The sequence below is a fragment of the Corapipo altera genome, unplaced genomic scaffold (assembly GCF_003945725.1).
Source record: "Corapipo altera isolate COAL_440 unplaced genomic scaffold, ASM394572v1 54, whole genome shotgun sequence".
NCBI classification, from domain to species: Eukaryota; Metazoa; Chordata; class Aves; order Passeriformes; family Pipridae; genus Corapipo; species Corapipo altera.
Window position 1 is genome coordinate 2,304,762 of NW_020884902.1, and position 22,985 is coordinate 2,327,746.

The 22,985-nt window shown below is 38.0% G+C and overlaps 1 long non-coding RNA gene across 4 annotated transcripts in view; it reads right to left on the bottom strand.

The window, feature by feature from the left end:
• Nucleotides 1-22,985, bottom strand: part of LOC113950657 — a 209,808-nt gene that overhangs the window by 102,820 nt on the left and 84,003 nt on the right. For 3 of the 4 annotated variants that reach the window (XR_003528840.1, XR_003528841.1, XR_003528842.1), the window contains exon 2: nucleotides 5,931-6,002. The exons of the other annotated variant lie outside the window; for it this stretch is intronic. This is a non-coding gene — a long non-coding RNA (uncharacterized LOC113950657). The remainder of the gene's footprint in view (nucleotides 1-5,930; nucleotides 6,003-22,985) is intronic. 4 annotated transcript variants of the gene reach the window in all.

The following is a 22,985-nucleotide window of genomic DNA, read 5'->3' on the forward strand; positions in this document are numbered from 1 at the left end:
ACCCCTTGCATGGGTTTGTGCTAATTACCAGAGCTTCTTTTGTTATCAGCCTGGACGTTAATGACAAAAGAAGACAAGTGTAGAGTCTATTTTTCTGGAGCTAATTACTAACCATTCCCCATTCAATTTATGCTCGGAGGAGTACAATAATCATGACACAGTGCATTAGCTCTGTCCCTGGCAGTATCTGCCAAGCTGAGTGTTAATTGTCAGGACAGATTCTGGTCAGGAATAACGGTGTCTCAGGCATGTCTGCTCAAGAGCAATGCTCTGCAGCAATTTCTTCTGTGCAGAAAAAAAAAGACAGGGCCTTTTAACTTTTTACGTAGGGGAATACTGGAAATTTTCCTCTGTTGCAGAGGCAAGTGGCATTGATTTCAATGGTTTAAAGTTTTTTGATTAACCACTGTACCCAGTTAGAAAAAAATTAATTAACCAGAACAAAGAACCAAAGAACATAACACAAATGGAAGAATTCACTTGGATGTTTTTTAAGAAGTATGTATTTTGTGGAAATATATCAATACAACTAACTGAGCTGTCTACCGTGCAACAAAAGCAAGGAGCTTAGAGGGCTAGTCATAGGTAGTAAGCCATTTAGTATTATCCAAAACCTACTGAATTTGAAAAGGTTTTAGTGGATTTAGCATTGCTTCAGGGTCTTTGCGATCTTGAAAATTAATGGATTTATGGTAAATCCTCCAAAAATCATTTCACAGAGTGTAATGAATAGTGATAGATATTTCAAAGCCATTAGTCTCCTCTATGCTGCGTTTTGGTGATATCACACTCCAAACTAAAAGCACCTGTTCTATAATGATCTAATGTATCATTAAGTCTTGAGGGGTAAAATGAAAAAGAAAGCTCCTTTCTCCTCTGTGCTCACACATCTTTAATAAACGATCTTCAAAAACCAATCTGCAGCCACCCAAAATCTGCTCATAAATTCCTTCAGACGGTGTCACATGGCAAACAACGTACAATGAAACAACCAGGGCATCATGTCATCCTAGGAATTTTCATACATAAACTTTTACTGTGCCACTCTTTGATAATTCAGCCATAATTAAATATCTGTCAATAAGGAGAATTTGCAGTTGTGAAGGACATAATACAGGACCAGTAAAAATTAAAAATTTGGTGCAATCCAACAGCAACAGAGAATTGAGTAAAAATAAGGTAAACCCATTTGTTTGGAGAAGGCCAAAAAACTGCTTTCAGACTAAGATTCAGGCAAACAGATCAGTCCAAGGAAACATTCCAAGTTAAAGATTAGCATTAAAAGTGTATATAATTCTTACTGTCTTTATGTATGTCCTTACATGTTTTGATGAATGAGGAGGGACTTTTGTACAGATATGACTAAGGCATATATATATATATAAAGATATAACTTCAGAGGCATAGCATAGGTTTAAAACTTTTCTTTTACTTGTAGAAGGACTTTTTGTAGCTGCAAAAAGAAAAGGAGGTTAAACCAGTTCCGGGAGGAGCAATAATTCACTTAAGATTTGTAGCCTTGGGTCAGTTCACACCAGGAAGGAGACTGAAAAACTGTTGTTTTAACTAAGTGCTCAGAGGAAGCGTTCAACACCACTAAAGCACTGGGAGCTGTTTTACACCAAAGTGGCAGGATTGCCATCCATGTCTAAGAAGTTCACATCCAAACTTGCTTTATTTTCTAACCTTCCATTCGTCAGAGGCAGAGGTACAACCACCGCTGCCACATCATCTCAAACTTAAAGAAATTATCTACAGCTAGTTCAGGGCACCTTTACTCCACAGCAGTAATTAGTTAATTTACTTGATATAATGTCCTATTCTTATCACATGACAATACTTTGTCATTTCAGGATCAATTCCTGCACATTGGACACAGTACCAGTGGTGAGCTTCCCATTTGTCTAAAAGTGCTTAAGATTCTCACTGAAAACACTTAAATATAATGTCTTCTATGAAGAGAAGGACTGCTTCTTTTCAAACCCATGCACAAGAACAGCTTTATATTGATCACACTGCTAATTACTTCCTATATATGTTTGCATCAAGGTTTGACCATTTCTAAATTTAAAAAAAAAGCCTGTAGGCTGGATGAATACAAAAAAAAAAAAAGGCCAAAGGTGAAACAAAAGTTTTGGCAATCCTCAGTATGGTGGTTGGTTTTGCATGATCATCTATGAGATACTAGCAATGCAGACAAGAAGCAAATTTGTGCAAAACAATCCACACTTACTCCTCCACCTTTATTCATTAATTTTCCTGGTCTGGTCTGGAAGATTGTTTAATGCATTCATGAACCCCAAATAACACTGGTTTGAGGTAAGTGACAGAAAAATACTTTGATAACAGTGAGTGCTGTATTAAGCTGTTAGTTCCTAAAGAACATACCAAGGCCTTCTTATTATCTAAATGCTAATGGAAATATAATGTAAAAGTGCCTCTTCCACCTGCTGTTAGCAAGGAAATCACCTCCTCCTGAGGCAAAATGTTTGAAGTCAGTATTTTGCCACATGCTTGATATCACAAAGCCATGTCATGCAAGATTAGACAGGTTTCCACAAATCAGCACAAACTTTCCTGAAGCAGCAGGAGAACAGCAAGAGCACAAACTTCTGCAGTGTGATCCACAGCAAGGCGCCCGAAGGACCGAAGGTTTATCCTGCCTGAACACAGCTCCCACAGCCTGCTGTGCCTTGTAATAGCACTTGCACTTGGTGTTCAAATACAGAGAGACATGCATTCAAATATGGATCTCTGTAGAATAGTGTCTGCTACCATTTGCAGCCTCAGCACAACCTCCACAGATTGACATTTCACTTTCCAGTTTAGTGCAGAGGCTTTCTTCAATTTCGGTATAATATACTCAGTCCTGCCATACTAAACAGAATGAGTGTCAGAAAAAAGCGTTACTTTGTTTCATAAAATTGTGAACTGACTTGCATCTATAAAAGAGAAGTAAAAGAAGGACCACTGCTTTCCCAGGAAAACAATAATTGCCATGGCTTTCTGACAGGTCAAAACCATAGAACTTATGTTTCCAGCAGTGTCTCACCATAGCAGCGTCTCTCATTAATAATGGTGGTCACAGAGATGGCAGTGTCAGGATAATGGGCTGATACCATTCACAATCATATTCTTTTAACTCTCCTATATGATACAACACTGGGAAGTTTCTCTGCACATTTACTTCTGCGTTTACAGTCATCAAACACGGGGCTACTTCCAGTTTTCTAACAGGCGAGTTCATTGACACGCTCATTAATTTGTAACTTAAAAGTAGAGACAGGAAAAAGAGCTAATTGCTGTAGCTGATAGAGGTGGCATTTCCATAAACTGCAGCAGCACACACAGCATACACATCCCTGTAGCTTCATCTTTTAAATGTGGTACCTCCTCATTTGATGCAGCTGAACTATGCAAGGCAACCCCATAGTACGACTTTTGGTACAGCACAGTGGGGAGGCACATCATAACAAATGAATCATCAGAGCTCTTCCGAGCATCAAGACCTCCATTTACCTAATTTACACTTCAAAAGTGTCTGCAGTTTGAAGTAGTAATCATTTGCTTTTGCTATGTAAGGGCTTTTCGAAGTAGGAAACTCAGTGCCAATTCCAAAAAGTGTTCTGATTACAATTTTTTTCTGTATTAGAACAGACACAAGAGACTTTAGACTCTCTCCATTAAAAGCTGCCCAGCTAATGTTGCCATGGAACAGTAGGCCAATATGCTCAGTTGCCTTGAATCCTGGGCAAAAACAAAATGCTCTTTAAATAGATGTTTGTAGGCTACAATACAACTAATAGTGTGAAATAAAAACACCTCCAAGAGGTATTGTCAGAAGCAGCACAGAATGAGAGGATTATATAAGTCTTGTCTCTTGAGATTCCTCCTAGAAAGTTTTTGGGGAGCAATGCTAGATGTGACTTGCAGTATTGTCCACCAGTGGGCAAAAGGAGTCGTCAATGCCTCCAACCTACCACTATCTGTTCCTATGATAAGTTTCTTAACTCTCACCATATTTCTGCAAGACACGATGCTCTAAAATTTGAAGGGGCCCATCAGTGGTCCTAAAGAGAGGTGAGGAAAGAAGCAGAGCACACACTCTCTCACACACACATGGTCTCACTCCCTCTCTCTGCCTTGGACAATGAATTCCCATACTAGGAATGACAGTGAAGTGACAGTCAATGCTACCACCTTTCTTAAAATTCCCAGGTGTTGTGCATTTGGGCAGAATTACGTGGATCTCATCACAGGCCTCAGCATGATTTATACTTGTTTCTTATTCATCTGGATAACAAAAATTATTAAACCTCATAAAACGAACCTTCAATCATTTGCTCTTTTTTATGATCACTTCTTCATCACAGCATGCCAGGTTATTATTATATGTTTTTCCTATAATTGAAACTCCAGGTAGAGAAAACAAAGATGCCAAAGATTCCCACTACAGAGCACACAAATATCCTAGCAAATATCTGGCTTTCATCATGTTCCCTTGTTCTTATGACAAAGCCTGTCACGAGAACAGGTAATTGCAAAACAAATTCATTTCCGTAATGCAAAGAGGGATCAAAAACAGGGTGTAAGCTTTAAAATGTTGCTACTAATTGTTAAAGCTTCTGTTCTTCAGACATTTTAGCTGCCAAAACTCAGGTTTTTCATTAACTGTATCCAGCTAATTACAGAACTTTTTGGAGGGGGAAGATAACAGAACAATTATTCTAAAAGCAAAGAAGGAGAAAAACAGAGTGGCTCAGTGATCTCCCTGTAGCCATCTTGTTGACTAATTTTGGAAAAAGGATAATTCACAAAATGAACTGACATTCTGCCCTCCAGATATAACAGAAAGCAACTCAAAATTGGCTCCCTCTCTCTGGGGTATTCCTTTATGTCTGCAGTCAAATTCACATGTCTGGATTCTTCCTCTCACCACTGTTTACCTGGCATTGTAATACTCTAATTACTTCAGAAATACATATTTGCATATAATGAAGCAATTATGTACATAATTTAGTCACTCTAATTGATGTTACCAAATACCAAATAATTGTCTTGTAATTCGCAGAGTTTAGCTATTCAGTGCCCTCGATGCCCTAGATTGAATGGAAGACAGTACTAAAATTGAAAATATTGAAAGAATCTAGTAATCAAGGTAAAGTTCGCATGAAAGCAAGTCCCAACTGAACAGTAAATTTTACATGACAATCCAATATATGATGTTTAATATATCTAATGAAATCTATCAAGATAACTTTTTTCAATAGACAACTATTCCTTTTAGGTATATGCAAAGAACTTCACTGAGAGAAAAGTCATGTTCTTTTTAATGCCATTATGGCACTCTCTTGGCAGTAGTGAATTCCAATTCAGAGCAGCCCGATTTCAGCATCGAAACACCTGTTTGGAGGTTAGGAAAACCCCTCCATAAAAAACATCCTCTTGGGTGGCCTGACTTGAAAGCCTCAGACAGACTACAAAAAGGAACTCAAACATTTGCACATATTTAATTTGGAATTTGCTTCAGATACAAGCTAATGTCTTTATAAACACTTCTTTAGGAACTACAAAATCATCTCTGTCCCATTCTCATCTTTTCTACCTCTAGAGACAGTCTCTGTCTAAAGTAATGAGCTTTAATACAATGAAGACTTGATGCATGTGAACATTTCTGGCTATCGTTGTTTCCTGGGAAACAATGGGATCTCCTCTCAGCACACAGAACATGCATTTCCACACACCACCTTGCTCCCATGCTTCGTTTGGTGTACATGACCAAGTGTTGAATTTGTTCTTAATAATTAACTTAATTTGTTCTTAGTAATTAACTAATCCACTTCAGCCTTTCATTTTCACTTCCAAATACATTTAAAGGTTTATTGACTGTTTCCTCTCCATGCATTGCACATGATAAAATTAATCTGTACCTTTTCACAGCTGTATTCCAGCTAATCATTATTGCATTATCCCATCATTTTTGCATTTGATTTTGACTGCACCTAGGTGGCAAAACCATATAAATCAATCAGGAGACAGTCTTTTTTCACAAATACTGCTTTGTTTGAATTTGAGAACCAAAGATGAGCTTTTCTCAATGTCAGTTGACTGTACCTGAGAAAGATTGACTTAATAATATTTCCACCTCAGAGCTTTTCACATGCAGGAAACATAATTATCAGGTCTTTATTTAATTGTGCAGAAGAAGAATTAAACTGAAAAGTTGAAGAGTTTGGAAACTTGCTATGTTGTCTAGAGAGACTGTAGTGCTGTTTATACACCAACAGGAAAAGCACAATGCAGATCTCTTTGTACACTGTCTTCTAAACACTGAAACTGCACAGTACCTATGTTGAAATATTTCCATTTAATATGAATAGACAGGACACCACAAGGACTAGATACCTCAAGGATCACAAATAAATTTTGTTGTTGTGTATGTAAACAGAAAATACATTTCATGTTACTGCACAACTGAAGCCTAGATTTTGGCTTTAGCCTTGCTAACAGCAAAATATGGAATTTGATGGGGGTGGTGGCATTAGCTCACCCTGGAAATATAAGATATTGGTCTACCCTGGAGATGGGATCCTACTTTTAACAAAGCTGGAAGCTAATGTGTAATGGCAAATCCAGCCTTTGCTCTTTTGTTCTACCTCAGTCAGTGGAAAACATTGCTAAAGCAGTTTATGCCCACAGAATATTCTTAAATCATATCCCAAAGCAGATTTGGACTTGAAATGATTGTATATTTTGCTTTGAATCTACAAATGTGGAAGCTTAAAATAAGTCTTGGCAATTAACCATTCGGCGTGTTCCAAGGTTACAGCTGGTGGAACTGCTTTCAAGTGATTTATCAGCATTTTAGTGATACACCCACAGTTTTATGAGTCTGAACCCCCCCCTGTGTTCACACACTGTCTGGTGATCCATTCTCTTATCACAGCAATGCTGTCTTGAGACTCAAGAGACAAACCACGGTCTTGGAATGATGTGCACACGGGAAACAGAAAAATATTTTTGAACTCAGTAAAACACAAGCCACATTTATCTCATTCCAGCTTTTCTTTGTATCTCTGAAGTCCCCTTTTCTTAGAAAATAATTTATTAATTTAAAGTTGGTCTCTGTTGTCCATCAGATAGTTTACAAATACTGTATCAATATCACTGATACAAAACTAAGCTCAAGACAATTATAGCTGACTTGGTTTAAATTCAAAATACAAATCCAAATGCACCAATTTCCTTGTATTCAGCAAATAGAAAATTTCATTTGAAAACAGTGGGAAGATTAAAGCTTCTTGGCCTTCTCTATTCAAGTATTGTCAAAGCCGATAATGATACTAGAATTATAACTACCAAATATTTTCTGCAGAAAAGCTCTGCAGAACATACTAATTGAGTACATTCAAGTAACTTAAACTGAAAAATCTGATCAGTGATGAACTTTCAACAACCCTTGCAGGGAAACACACATGGATTTATGGAGGAACACCTAAAAACATCCATGGCTTCACAGCAAATCTGCCAGGCTGAATGCCTTGCAGGCACGGAGCTGGGATTCTTGGGGCAGTGCACTCCAGGTGAGCTTCTGCCTTTCTCAGCAGTGTCCCAGAGCCAGGTGCCACAGCTCCCCTGTCCCTCTTGAGCCTAAACAAAGCCAGCAAGAATGCAAAAGATGGGAACCACATTTAATTCAGAGTATTTTGGGACAGATTAATTTGGCATTGATAAGGCATTCCAAGTTGGAACAAAATAAAGTAATAAATAAATCTTCATACTTGCAGGAATTCCAGAGCTAAGAAATGCTGAAACAAATCTCCAGTTTATGTATCTGGGAACATTGGTACGAAGTGACCAGGCAGCAGCCAGTCCGTGCACAGACCAGCATGCTACCTTTCCTCCCATAGAATAATCAGGCAACAGGCAAGTCATCTCAGCCACCACTCACAGAGAAGCAGACACTAGACTGTTTCAGCCATCCTAGATTACCTGCCTAACCTACACAAATCACTCGTGTGCTCCTCTAAAAGGACAGGAGAACAACATGCTCCTCCCTCACCTTTTCCAAATTAAATTGAAGGTGAGGGAGGAAAAGAAACTCATTTTACTTCTAGTTTAGTACTGTCTGACTCTACATTTTACCACAAGTAATACAATGTATTCATTCACAAAAAAATAAGATACAGAGATCACAGCAGGGCCTCTGGTGTCAGCCTGCCTTCCTGTCTGTAAGGGAAGTGGTAACTGCAATGAATAATGTCAATTCAGTTTGAAACAGCAGACAAAACAAAGAGATACGAGTATTTTGATTTGTTTCACATCACTTACGTCAATAAAGATAAGAATTTTAGACTCTAAGGAAGAGAATTTGGACTGTATGGTTGGAAATCTAGTTAAAAGGTTTTCCTCATCTTTGTTTGTGTTGGACCTACAAACCCAAGCTTGCTTGCAACAACTATAACTAAATGGACTCTGGGAGCAGGGGAAGAGGATTTTTAATTGTTCCTCAATAAACTGATCTATAGCATTATTGTAACAAACCAAAGCTGTTCTCACAGAAGGAGGAAGCTTTTTAAGTAATGACAATTTGAGCTTAAAGAACCAAGGTCCTCAGAAACTGCAGTCTCAAATCTGAGTCACAGTACCTCTGATCTTTTTAAAAGCCCTAAGGATATTTATTCTATGCTGCTCAAAGATTCCTCAGATAGTTTGGCAGAGACAGTAAAAAGCAACCTGGCTTCGCCCTCCAAAGCCATATAATAAAGTGCTAAGAAGAATTCCCCAAGTGTGATATGAAGATGCCAGTGTTTCTCTGAGAAAGCTTTTATCTTTGTAGGCCAATTTTTTTTTCCTATATAGACAAGTAGAATGGGATTTTCCAAAGAACTCACTTTAGTCTGACTCAGAGAGGAAAGTAGAATTTCCACTGATTTCAGAGGAAGAGATGAACCACTACTTCTGAAAATGCTTTCTGTACCCTTACACAGTGTATGAAAACATCAGGGATGGAGGAATTAATTAAATATAACAAAATCTCCTCAGGGAGGAGATTTGAGCTACCCAGCACTGTCCACTACACATGGGCAAGAACTCAAGCAGAGAGAAAAGCTGGCAGGGGTCACAGTTATACCTGATACCCCTGTTAAGGTTACATCTTAACAGATAATTTACAGAAGTATAAGAAAATAGGACAAGGTTTTATGGTTTGGACATATTTCCCATTCAAAAAACCGAGACCACAGAACAGAGCATATCTGGGAGGTGCATGGCATTCACTTCCAATCTAAACACAAGAGACTGCCTCACAGTTCTGACAAATTTATTAAGTCTAAATGAAAGTTTTCATTAATAAAGAGTGAAGAGGTTTCTTTTTGAGGCAAAACCACCACGCATTACATTGTGGAAATTAAAAAATTTATGCCAAGCACCAAAGACAGTGTAAAAAATATGGAGACTGCTTCATTTCTCTTTTCTAAAGCTGTCAGGTGCTAATGATCTTTTGGAGGTAGAATTACTTCATATATCAAGCAGAAATCTGCATTAGATCACAGCCTCAAAATGTGGATTATAGATAAAATTCTACCTCTGAGTACTATGTGGTAGACCAATGTGAATGCTTTACAGCTAAAAAAACTGAGCAAAAAAATGACAAAATGGACAATTTCTATTTCTAATACATATTAATCATTAATTTAACTGTTAAAGTGTTTTAACTATAAATTACTTCACGCATATAACTAAAGATGTCAGTGATCTTCGCAACATGGCAAGGTGATAAAGATGAAAAGAATGACCAAGGTTGGGATTATGTTTCTACGGCAGAATATATGGGTGAACATTTCAAACTTTCCTTAGTGAAATGAGAAAAACCAAAAATAGAACCTTCCTGCTTCTGGGAGAATAGTTCATAACAAATCATTCATTCAATTAATTTCACTTTACCTGTTCACAAATTGCCTGCAAAACACTTATAATTTTCTCCAAGGTGCTACTTCAATTAATTCACTGTATAATTTCAGTGAATAAGTTTTTAGCTGCAGATTGTGACAAGTGTTCAGCATTCTTAACTTGAAGTGTTGATTAGCTCTAACTGATGTGGAGATGAGTGATGTCAGAACAGGAGTCAGTCTCGCCCATAGCCCTCCACAGTTATTCCTGCTGTGTAACCTGGCACTTGCAAATTACCCGAAGGCTGAGCTACATCTGCTTTTTACTTGCAGTAGATCAAATCCAGCTTTACAGTGAGCACAAACCCCCTTCTGTTCAAACTAGATTGCAGGAACTCAACTTTGCTTTGATGTTGCAGATAGATAAGTACACATGGCTAGCTTATACCTAAATACCCATCTTTTCCGGACGGAAATAAGTTTGAAAGAGTAAAAGCTTAATCTACCGAGGTTTGTTGAAATCAAAATAACTGATTTCAGTAAATGGCATCTCTCACTGGGAATAGCCAATAGCCCAGGCAGATTCCAGAGCTGAACAAGGTTTCTGTTTTGCTTCTACTGACAGCTACCAGAAGCCAGACCATTAAAAACCATAAGGCAATCAGTAGTTTGTGTAGAAATCTCGTGATCGTGCTTTGCCAGAAAGAAATAAGCATGAAGCAAATATTTCAAAGCAAAAGCCTTCAGCTATTTAGTAGTAAGGGCTGAGTCACACAACTGCTGTTTAACTGGTTGCACGTATAGGTCTGGGTAACTAATACTAATCATGTGTTTAAGAAACTAAGCATTCATTATACTGTATTGTCAGCCAGTGTGTTTCCCCGTGTACCAAGCAGCAATCTCATCTCGAGTTATCTTTGTGAGCTGAAAAGCAGGGGATTCCACAAAAGAGGTTTCAGGAAGAAAAGCAAACCCAGGCAACCTGCTGCCTGAAGCGCCTGCCCTGCAGCACCACCTGCTCCACCGAAGCAGACACACACAGCCATGCTGTCACTGAGCTCCTCAGCCACCTCCTCAATTTACCACCCACACTGCAGTTACCTGCTCTGAGAGCTTTTATTAATGATCTGTTAGGTGCCTTCTCTTTGTCCTATTACACGCCAACTACAGCTTTTAACAACTGACCTTTCATTTCTCAGTCATCTTTGTTCTTTCAGGACTAATTTTTAGTTTCACTTTCCTCACTATATGTTGTTATGTGTTACTTCTCCTAACAATCCATTTTCCTCCATATCTTCCACGTCTCAGCCTCAGTGTTCACCATCTTTAACTCTTACCAGTCCTCTCCTCACTTCTGCAGCAGGCTTTGCTGGTCTCCCATGCCACAGTTCTTGCCCTTCTTGTCCTCCTTGCATCCAACACCTAACCTGAAATGGGCCTTCACCTGTGGGCTGTCAGACACACCATCAAGCTCTCCTCCTCCTCTGGAGAGGGGCTCTGCCTCTGACAAGTGGGTTTTATTACACAATCTTGATATACACCTTCTTCTGCTTATTGCACATCTCCACATAAAATATTTCATAGATCTTCAGAACAAAGGGCACCATAAGATCATTTATCTATATCTTACTTCCCTTATGGTTTCACCTTTAGATTCCTCCATATATTGAATTATTTTCCCATATATTTGTCCATAGATTTCTAGACAAACTACAATATCAAGAGGATCAAAGATAAAAGCCATTGAGGCAAATACATGAGTTTAACTCTCAAAAACTCCTGCCTTTCCCCAGGCCTGGTGAGCAGTTTGACCCTGATGGTGTGAGCACGACAGGTCCACCAGGCCTGAATGAGTCTGGCACTTGAGTCTGGCACATCAGTACGGCTCGTCAGACACCTGGGTGGCCACTCACAGGCACTTCAGAAGCTTCAAACCAGCAAAAACAGAAGGCAGTTGCTGTGCCTGTGTGGCTGGGAGGGGAATTTCTCAGCTGGGTACTGGAGGGATAGGCTTGGCTTACACTCCCTGTGCTTGGAGCCTACAGAAGGTGACACGGGTGCACTCGCAGAACACGGCTCCCCGAGGGACCATCTCGGCACGCAGCTGCCCTCCTTACATTTGCCATGCACAGATAAAATGTCCTTGGAGGTATTCTCCTTTGGGTTGATATGTAATAAAAATGTCATAGTGATGCAAGAAATACCACTTTTCTATATGTCACTACAAAGATATGAGCCAGTGCTGGCAAATGCAACTGATTTGAAGTAAGAGGCATCTGTATGTTGTTTTCAAGACAGTGACAGGCTTCAAGAATTATCAGTCAAAATAAGATGCTTGAGCAAAACAGCTCCCTTACAGGACATTGTTTCCTCTAGATTCCAACAATGTGGCTCACTTGGAGTAACATCTTATTCCACTGAAATTAGTGAGACTGCTTGCCAAGTGAAATTATCATCAGGGTTGGCAATGGCACATCATCACATAACATTCTGGCCCAAACAATCTACTATGCAAGCCCTCCAGGTCTGGATTATCTTTGGAATTGCACAGGAGCAAGCCCAATCATGGCAAATATGCAAATGGCTTCATAAACCTAATTTTAAGACATTAGAAAAAAACCCTGAAACCAATGACCAAATATTTTCAAAGAGTTTCTGCTTAATGTTTTCTGACTATTAGATGCCCTAAAAAATCTCTGACTGGATACTCTGACAATTACTTACATTCAGCTTAACCTAAGAGAGGAATAATCCCAAATTGCATAAATAGGTACAGTTCTTTTCATTTGCTTTTTTTTTTTCATTAAATCCTCTGACTAATCTACAAAGGGTGGTGAAGGATTTTATGTATACAGCTCCTATTAAAACTGTGGAGTTAGAGCAATTAAATCAACATAACTTTTTAAAGTCTTAGGCTAAGAAGGTGAAGCTGGAATTGGCAGTATGTTTTAGCTCTTTTCTACCTCTCTGGTTTGGTCAGTAGAAAGCTGGTCTATCTGAGATTATTTTAAAGAATCTTTTAGACTGCAGCTTAACCTGAGAACTGGTGACTTTCTTTAAATATATGTCAATTTAGAGACTTAATAGGGATGAACAAAATTAAGGATAAGTCTCATTGGAGGGTTGGAAAAGATCTCAGACTTCAAGAGTTTAGAGTATGTCACAGACAGATGTTTAGTAACATCACAGTTAAACTGTCCTCTCTATTGAGAAAAAGCTTCTATATTATCACCCAGGCTGCATTAAAGAAACTATTTCAGCACATCCCTGGACTATTCACAAAGAAAATCCTGTCAAAGAGGCAGTTATATATAACACCACCATTTCTTTCCTAGAGTCTAAATGTGGAATGTGATTAAGAATTCAAAACTACAGCACAAGAGATTATTCATTTTGCAACAGCAATATAAAATACATTGGCTTTGCCATAGAGTATTTCATTAAAAGCTGTTTTATAATTAGTTTTACAGCAAACTAAAAAAATCCAAATGCAATTGCTTTAATGCAATTAGTCTATCTTATATTTCAATGATGCAAAGTCTTGTCAAGCCATAATAAGATCAAAATAGATTTTTCTCTTCATTCCCTTTACATTAGTGATTTTAAATCCAGAACTTAGTATCCTACTTATGATATCTCTGCCTCCTCTTCTATCTGCTGTCAGAAGCGTTAAGGATTCCCATCTCTTACTGTACCAAAGTCTGAAGTTACCATTCAGTTTTAAGAGTCTGAAAATAATACACAGAAATCTGCAGTGCTCCTGTTACACTTAGTTATTTAAATCTATTGGGTGTTACTAGAACTCAAAAGATATGAAGGTTGCTGCCTATTTAATGAAATCATTTTTAGGTTGCAACAAGATGGAAATTCAAAATGTGATTCACCTTAAAAGATGCTTGAGATGCCTTCCTTGCAGTGTTTCTCTGAATATTGCATGTGGTCATGTCAAAACATTGTACTAGGAAACTCTAGGATGCATTTATTTCCCAGTCTATATGTACTTCTATTTCTAATTTAAAAGATAAATTTATTCACTGAAATAGAAATACCTTATTGATATTCAAAAAAAGCACCCAGAGAGACCCTGTGGATTGCAAATTTATTTTGCTGAATGCTTCTTCAGGATAGTAATTTTGTAAGGCTTATTTTGAAAACACTAAGACAGCTCTATACTTTAGCATACATTAAAACTGAGGGGAAAAAAAGTCCTTTCATTGCAGCTGTATTATGGTTTATTTTCTGTGCTTTGCTTTGGAATCTACAGTACCTCTTAGGCAGGGAATATTATGTACCCAGCCCTCAAAAGCATTATTATGGTTGTAGAGTAGGCCAGTTTTCTCCTGACAGGTCCCTATTTTTAAAGTTAAATATTTGACAATATCTCTAAGTAAACATGTATTTATTTACTTACTTGCTTGAGTTTGAAACATCAGTTTCTCTGCAAATGGGAACTTAAAGTTTGATCATAATAGTTGTTGCTTTATTCTTTCAAGGAGAAAATTTCTTGTTGAGAGATGGATTTAAAACCATTTAAAAATATTTTTTATACTCCACAGCAGCACCGAAGCTCCATCCCTGCTTTCAGCTGCCACACTTATTAGAGGTATTCAGATTATTCCCCTCTTTACTGCAGAGTTTATAGGCCACATCCGGCCATCAGTCACACCCATGCAACCCATCTTTAACCTAATTGATTTCTAAAGGACTAAATGACATAACTGGAAACACAGTTTATCCATTATGGTACCTAGCTTTATGACCTATTTAGATATCTGAATATCAGTTAGCCAAATGCAAAAATTAAGATGTAAAATTGTTTGTACTGTCCTGTGTAAAACAGCTATAGAAAGTTGGATCACATATGGCTTTTTCTCTCTCCAGTAATGGCATTAGAAAAAAAGAACTACCTTGAAACTAATGAAATAGTGTTCTTTTATGCAGACTTTCTGCTCTGACTACATAGAACTGCAGATAAAAACCTATCACAGAACAATTCTTCTGGGGGCATGTAATATCCTATCACTGAAGATAATCCTCTGAAATGGCAAGAAGAAATACGTATGAAAACTGTGTTTTTAATAAGAAAAAAAGATTATTTGCTCAGACTCTTAGCAAATGGAAGAGTTACATGAGGTGACATGGGAGGTGATGCATCCCTCTCTCACGCAATCACGGGTGTCCTGCAGTGCAGGTGCAGCGAGGTCAGTGCATCAGGTCTGACTGATTTAACACACACGAACTCCTACGTGCCCAGTCTGGGAATAAAGGTCACCTGTGCTGCCTGAAAATCCATAAAACCATTTGCCTGGGATTCTAGATAGACTTATTGCTTTTATCAGATGCCTATAAATCTTAAACAAATATGTTGTGTGGAACAAGCAATGGGACATGAAGCCACCTTGGTTTCATCAGTAAGTCAAACTAGTAGGATTTCCTTGTTTAAACAGCTTCTCTAGCATCACTCTTTATCTTCATGGGGAGGTAGGAAAAAAAATCATAATAAAGTATTTCTTTCAAGCTTAAGTTGAACATATCAGCTAGAAAAAGGAATCTAATGTCTGCGGATATGTAAGATAAAGGATTTCAAATCAACTGAAGACAACAGGCTCCTTTAACAATGAGTAATTCTGTACAAAAATATAGTTTGGAACTACTGCCAAAGACAAACAGAAAAACTAAGTCTCCAATTCAAGTAGCTGCACTGGTACAAGTTTGAATGGCTGAACCCATAAAGCTCTCTCCCTGCCTTTACTTTTTTTTTCCTAATACGTGCTTCAGGCCAGTCTTTCATTTAAAAAGTTATTATCAAAACAATCTTTGTGAATCTTAGATGAATTGCATGCAGATAACAACAGATATCTTCACATCTTAGTACAGATATTTTAGGATATTCCTGTCTATGTAACATAGACAAGAATCAAGTTGCACATGTGTTTTCATCAGTCCAATTTGACTGTTGATAACATAGTTACAGGGATGGACAGAATTTGGACCTTATTCATTGGTTGATGTTCCTTACAAGTCATTTGATGGGTCACCTAAATCTGAAAAAAACTATTTCTCTCTTTTTAATGAATTTGGAGTAATGGCCTAAATTGTCTCTAAGTAATGACAGAGAATTGTATTAATCCAAGTCCTTATTAACATGACTTTTGCATCCTACTTTATCATACTTAAGGAAAAATCTGGTTATCACTTCCTCAGCTTTGAAAGGAAAACCACCAGGGATTACCTCTCAAAATGAGAGAAGAAACATGTCCTGCTCAAGTCTACTGCAAATCTGTCCTGCTCAAGCCTAGTGAATTATTCTATAATCCTTGCTTATGAGAAACTTCAACTGTTTTCCAACATTTAAATCTTGAGATAAATTCAATTTTCATGAAGGTTGGCTCTTCTAGACTAGCAGTAAATTTGGACCAGTGGGAGTTTTGTCTTTATAAGGATTTTGCAGTGAGATGCTTAATTAATTTCTAATGAGTTGCACTGTGGTTTTGCTGAGTACATGTGTGTTAATTCCTTTTCTTGTAATTGTGAATTTTCTTGGTACAGAGCACAACTGTCACATCCCTTTGATGTATAATAGATACCTAAAGTCATAGAGGCAAGCCTGGAGCTCTCTGGTTTAACTGTATTTAGATATGCAACCAAATTGGTTCTCCTAATATTCATTATGACACTTGCACCAGATATGTAATCTGAAGACTATAAAGTCTATAAAGTAAAACATGAAATTTCTTACAGACTTTTCAAACTACATTCTAAACTTTATCAAAGCATTGCCTCAAGGAACTAATCATTTTCACAGTTATAATCAAGTGAGTTATAATGAGTACGTTAACAATTGAAGCCATATCAGAATCAAAACCCATTTTGCGCTCAAGATATAAACCCCCTCCCAAAAATAAAAAAAAACCAAACCAACCAGCAGCCAAACCCCCTAGCCCCTAGGTCTTTGTCTCCTTACAAAGCACAACTCAAATAATTTTTTGGTAATTTTTCACTACCTTACTTCACACATCTTATACTCTGCTCTGACAGGACAGTGACTTTCTCATGAGTTTCTGTACTATGAATTATTTTATCTTCTGAACCTTCAAAAAGCCTGTTGACTGTAATTTGATGCTATACTCTATAGGGGACAGTAAAGGCTTGTCTTTTCCCTTCCTTTCAAATATTTGCCTTCTCTAGTGCAAAATAAAGGAAACATTTTCTTTCCAATTAAATATATTTACCTCGAGAAATCAGGTTCCAACCTCTGTTCTGTTGTTCACAATGAATGGAAAGCAGTGATACTGATGTCATTTAGATCGTCCAAAATTTTACTCGGTGTGTCTGAGTAACAGAATTTGGTCAGTTGTGGTTATTTGCAAGACCAGCAGACAAAAAATTCTGAATCTGCCTGGGGGTGCTATATTAAAATGGTTAAAAAAAACCAACCCTGGAATTGAAATTAGGATCTTAAGACTCAGCAACGAGTTTGTGACCTGTGGCAGTTCTGTAGTTTTGGCACTTAACTACTACTATAAACCTGTGAGAAGAGGAAAGTGGTCTCAGTCTTTGGCTGGTAAATTACACTAACACAAGACTAAAAATAACCCCAGCCATTCCTGTTGGTTGTAAGTCATTTTATCCCTGATATGCTAGAAAAACATGATTATTTTCACATTTGACTCGTATAATAGATGAGATGTGAAATGAGTGTCATGGACGATAAACACAACAGTGGCTGCTAAGTCTTGTGCTATGTAAACAAAAGCTTGTCTGTTCATTGTACACAAAATTAACAATAAAAATTACTGTGGAATCTGGGTATAAAAACAAGCAGAACTCCAGAGATAAAAGGGTCATTACAGAGGAAATGAGTTGGTGACAGAAGCTCTCCTGGCCAGCTGCAGCTGTGAGAAGTTACTCATTGACTTTGATGGGAAATCCAGCCTGTGCACAAAATATTGCTTCAAATACTCTTATTCCTACTCATTTGTACAGTTAAGTGGAACAAAAAGAGGAAACAAGAAAGCACAGAGCTCAGTTTTGTGCAATGCACCTTCACATAGGCCACCTCACAGTGATTTCAGTGTGGCACAAGTGGTGTCTGACACAGAAAGGCCTTTCATACAGAGCTGTGAGAACAGCTCTCAATAAATGCCACCTACTGCTCTGTACTCCTAACTTTCTGAAATTAAAAGTATCTCAGAATTACATTAGTTATTCTATACTCCTGCATGACTATAATACAAGTTGACTAGTACACTGGGAAGAATGAAAAAAAAAAAAAAGAACAGAACAATTGCAACCAGAGGAAAGTGCTTTGTTAACTGCGACTTCCCCTCCCAAACCTCCCTGCTATAATATAGAACATCTGCTGTGAACAAGAACTAACCTGTTTCTAACCAAATTCCAGTACTGATGTATGCATGATTAATACATTCCCTCAATCATGGCATTATCCCCTTAAATGGAACAGAAACAATAACTCAAAATGCTCAGGTATGTTCTACAACAGGTGGATATTGTTTCAGTTTTCACTAAAAGCAACTCAGCATTGCATCAGTTTGTTTGGGCTTGACTCTTCTTTAACTATTGCTACTGAACAGGTAAGTTAAATAGGGCATTCCTCAGATTGCCATCAGATTCAGCTAATGCTCTTATGCCTCCAAGTATGTGCTGGGTTCTGCCAGACAACTTGTGCAGAGTTGAGTTGGCAGAAGTTTGAAGAAGACAAAGTATGTTTATCCCCACTTCTGTAGTTTTTTCATTACTGTGCTGTCACATACTAGCATGCTGCTGCAGGAGACAGGGTAGAGTAGCCTGACTGCTGTATGACTGTCTTCTACAGAGTGCTCTGTGGGGGCCATTCTGAGATTCAAAATTAAATTCTTTCCTTTTTCATTGAAAAAATGCTGTGGGCCAGCATGTGATCGCATGCACTTTCCCAGCTTCACGCTACTAAACTTTCTCTTACTTGGAAGGACCCCTACACGTTCTTTAAACTTATTAAACTTAAATTTCCATATTCCAAAAGCGAACCAGTAAGAGTATGGAAATAGCTTACTCTTAAACAGACAATCCCCCCACACTTTGCTTTTTCCCTGCAAATCAGACGCTGCAGTGATGTATGGCTGCAGATATGGATAAGTGCAATGATTTAGGAATTACAGATCCCAAATAGGACAGAGATGCTTTCTAGAAGACAGAGAAAGAATGAAAAACAGAAATCAGAAAGATGGGAAAATAAAAACTAAAATCTTCTCCTCAAGGAACATGTATTTCCAACCCTTCAAAATTCCAGCAATTTCTCAACTCTGCCTGTAAGTAACCATACATAGAAATGGCTCTGCAGGAGGAAAGATCTCATATATTTGCCACTACCATATGCAGAATCCTCATCATTCATAAACAAGAAGTCAACAGAGAATAAGTGCAGCACAGGGGACAGGTACTATTTGTGTGTGTATTTCATAGATTTATGTATGGACAGTACATATATATAAATGTGTATGTGTTGAACTTTTGAGGAGCTTTATGTTTGAATATAAAGCAATAAAATGTTGAAGCAGGTGCTTTTTAAAAAGAATTTCATTGAAGTGCACTGCAACCAGAGAATAGTTCCCATGAAACAGAGTAGAAAGAGATACTGGGTGCAGTAATTAATGGGTACCATTGTCAGCTTGCAAGACAGAGATCAAGAGGTTGATGTCAGATTTTTTGTCTGCTTGGTACAACAGTTTTTTACACTGTATAAATGTGAAGGAAGAAGTGCCTTTTTATACTTGTTGGATTAGCTTCAGGTTTTCTGTGATGAGAAAAAATTGCTTTCTGAGATGTCCTTCCTCAATTTGCTGGCTTGTGCCATCTTAAAACTTAGTTTTAAAGTACAGAAAGTTCTCTGAAGAAATGCTCTTTCTAGGCACCTTAACAAAGGGGATCAATTTCCTCTGCAACATTTACAGAACCATGGAATCCTCAAATTCTCCGAGGAAAATTCCTTGACATACCTTCCTTTTTGGTATGTTCTTCTTTCTCTCTACTTCTAACATTTTAAAGAAGCACAATTTACTTGCAAGCAGGATGTTTTTGTATGCTGAACTTGCTGAACCTGAATTTCACAACAATACATAATTACGACAGGTGGATAGATTATGTAAGTAGAGACAGATTTCAATACAGTCGTTTTTCAGTATTCAAGTGAAAGAACTTCTGAAGTTGTGAAAAACTGGTGTTTGATGGGATCTCTCCTCAGTAACAGGAGTGTTTAGTTAAGCTTGTTAATGCTGTTCATGGTAAACATACAATTTCCTTTTAGTCTTTAATCTTTTTGTGGTTAGTCAGTGCCCATGAAGGGACTCAGACTGTGAGTTCTGGAAAGACAACTTCTCTCCTTCTGGTAAGCAAAGTGCAGACACTGGCCATGCTGTATTTTGTGACTTAACACAGACCCCAAGGATCCCTGGCATCAGCAGAAAGGCAAGCCAGATTTTACAGACTTCTAAAATTTGACTCCTCCTCTGAGGCAATCAGTGGCTGCAAGTCACGGTCTGTCCCTTCCTTACCATAACCGGTTCTCTACTCAGCAGATGATGAGCACCAAGGGAAAATAGCTGTGGGATTTCCAAAAGGACCTAAGCGCTCTACAAACACTTATCCAATGCAACTTGAAAACTCTTGGGAATCTTTGACACTTCCTTTTTGGGATTCCAGTATTTTGCATCTAGTGGTATCGCTATAAATCACAAACAACAGCTCATATGGGTGGCACAAGAAATACCTTTAAATGCCTACTTTCTCCTTCTCCAAAGAAGCAGAATCAACTACTTGTGTCAACAGTGTGGTTTAGAAAAAGGCAATTGCTCAAACAAAAGAATCTTTTTGGTACTAAATGGATTCTTCTGTGAATTTCAGAGCTAAAATGTATATTGTTGTCTTGAGTTACAAGAGAGCACTGTAAGGCTGAGACTAAAAAAGCATGTGATCTAAATTAGTTTTTTCTGTGCACTCCAAGTCATTTATAAGCTGAGACATTCACACTTCCATTGATGTCAGCAGCCCTGGAGTATAGAGCCCTTCAAAATAACTGAAGACAAACTGCTCTGGTGCCTGCCTAAATGTTTCTGACAAGATTTGGGCCCTATTAAACTCACATAGACTACTCAGAGATAAGAGTCTCTGTATCCTATTAAGCAGCCCTTCCAGCCATGCAATTTTACAGTATTTTCTTGTCATTTGTTCAGGCCCCTGAAACTGAGCTGAACAGCACAAACCAAACAATATACAGAAGCCACCATTGGCCAATATGATACAACAGTCTTTGTTTCCCTGCTAAGTGCTTCTAGGACTGAACAATTTGTTTCACTACAGTACGATATAGCAGTGTAAATGCACATATGTTTCAATGGAACAGGGCACTCCTCAAGAGGCATGGCCACTTTTGAAAGCCTGTTCCACCTTTGTTTATCAGATCTCTATTCATCATCCTTCCAGACGCTCCTGCTTTCCCATGTTTTCCTAGGGAGGGGTAGGATGGTTGATGGGCTGTGAGACAGATGATAAGACATAGCTGATCTGAGAGTTTGAATAGTTTGTTTAAAGAAACTATTCAGTTTTTGCAGACATTCTGTCACCTGATTGCTGGCACATTGCATGTGAAACAGCTGGAATTTTCAAAGCCATTGTTTATCTAAAATAAATAACTGAATGTATCCAAAACATATTTCATATGCAGCCTGAATATATTTAGATAAAGTACCTTGATCCAAATAATTTTTAGTAGGGAAAAACCAGCTGGCAAGCACTATATTCCTTTTTCTGCTGGCAGCCATGGCTTACTCTACAGCACTAGTGAAAGCAAGACTCAAACAACCATTTGACACAACCATATGTTTTCACAGTATCAGAAGAAAGTTTGCCATAATTTTTGAGTGTATTAACTTGTTTGGTTAATGTTACATTTGAAATAGAGTAGTATGTTTGCCTTCATATGACAGTGAGAAAAGTACTGATATTTCTGCAATCAAGTGCATAACTTTTTAAGTCAGCTCTAAGTATTCAGGGAAAGGACACATTGTAAAAAACAAACCAAAACAAAAATAAGGAAAAAAAAAACCAACAGACACCTTGCAGATTAAAATTATTGGTCAGACACAGAACCATCTACAATGCCATAACATGTATCTATTCTCAGATACACATGGATCCTGGAAGACATATTAGCACTTACGAAACCTGTGTGGGCCAAGAGCCTCTGGAGCATCTGAAATTCAAATCTAGTAGAGGAGATATGATTATCCTGTGACCTAAACTGCTGCTTAGTTTTCTCTTTCCTAAAATTTGCCAAGTCAGTGACTTACAGAAGTTAAACTTTTATTTAATTTTCTTTTTAGAGAGCCACTAATATTAGGAGCTTGAATTTATCTCAGCAGGTGTTAACTGTAAAATGAAGTGGCAGTGCTTAAATACCTTCACTTTAACTGTTTCACTATTGATCATTTTGGCAGTCACCCTAAAGCAGTGATTACCAAAACCTTACACTATTGTTTTACATAAGCAGAGATATTAAGGTAAGAGCTAATTCTGCTCAGGTTTACAGTATCAAGATATGATCAGGTGCAGTCTTTTTAATGAACATATGATCTGCACTTCCCCTCCAGAGGAGAAAGGGGAAGTGTATCCTTTCCCAGGTACAACATTTGCCTTTGCCACCTGCATATCAAACCTGGAAACTGATTGCTCTAATCTTTGTACACCAAAAGACTCCCCAAATGAGCTGTCAAAGCCTGTAGCTCCTCTGCCTTCATTTTCTGCCATAATAATTTGCATTTCATATTTTCCATTTGAAAATCTGCAGGACCCAAACAATGTGGGCATTTCATCAAGTAAAATACCCCAGGTATCAAAGTTGAGAAATTGGAAACTGAGCCATGTTAAGTACAACGGGCACTGATAGCCTTGGGAAGGCAATTTAAGGGAGCTGCACAGCACAACCCTGGGACACATGCAGAACCTGACTGCTATACAAAATATGGATCCTAACCTTCCTTCCTTCCTAGGATACTTGAGAAAGGTGTTATCCTTCCTTCCCTAACACAACCATCACACATC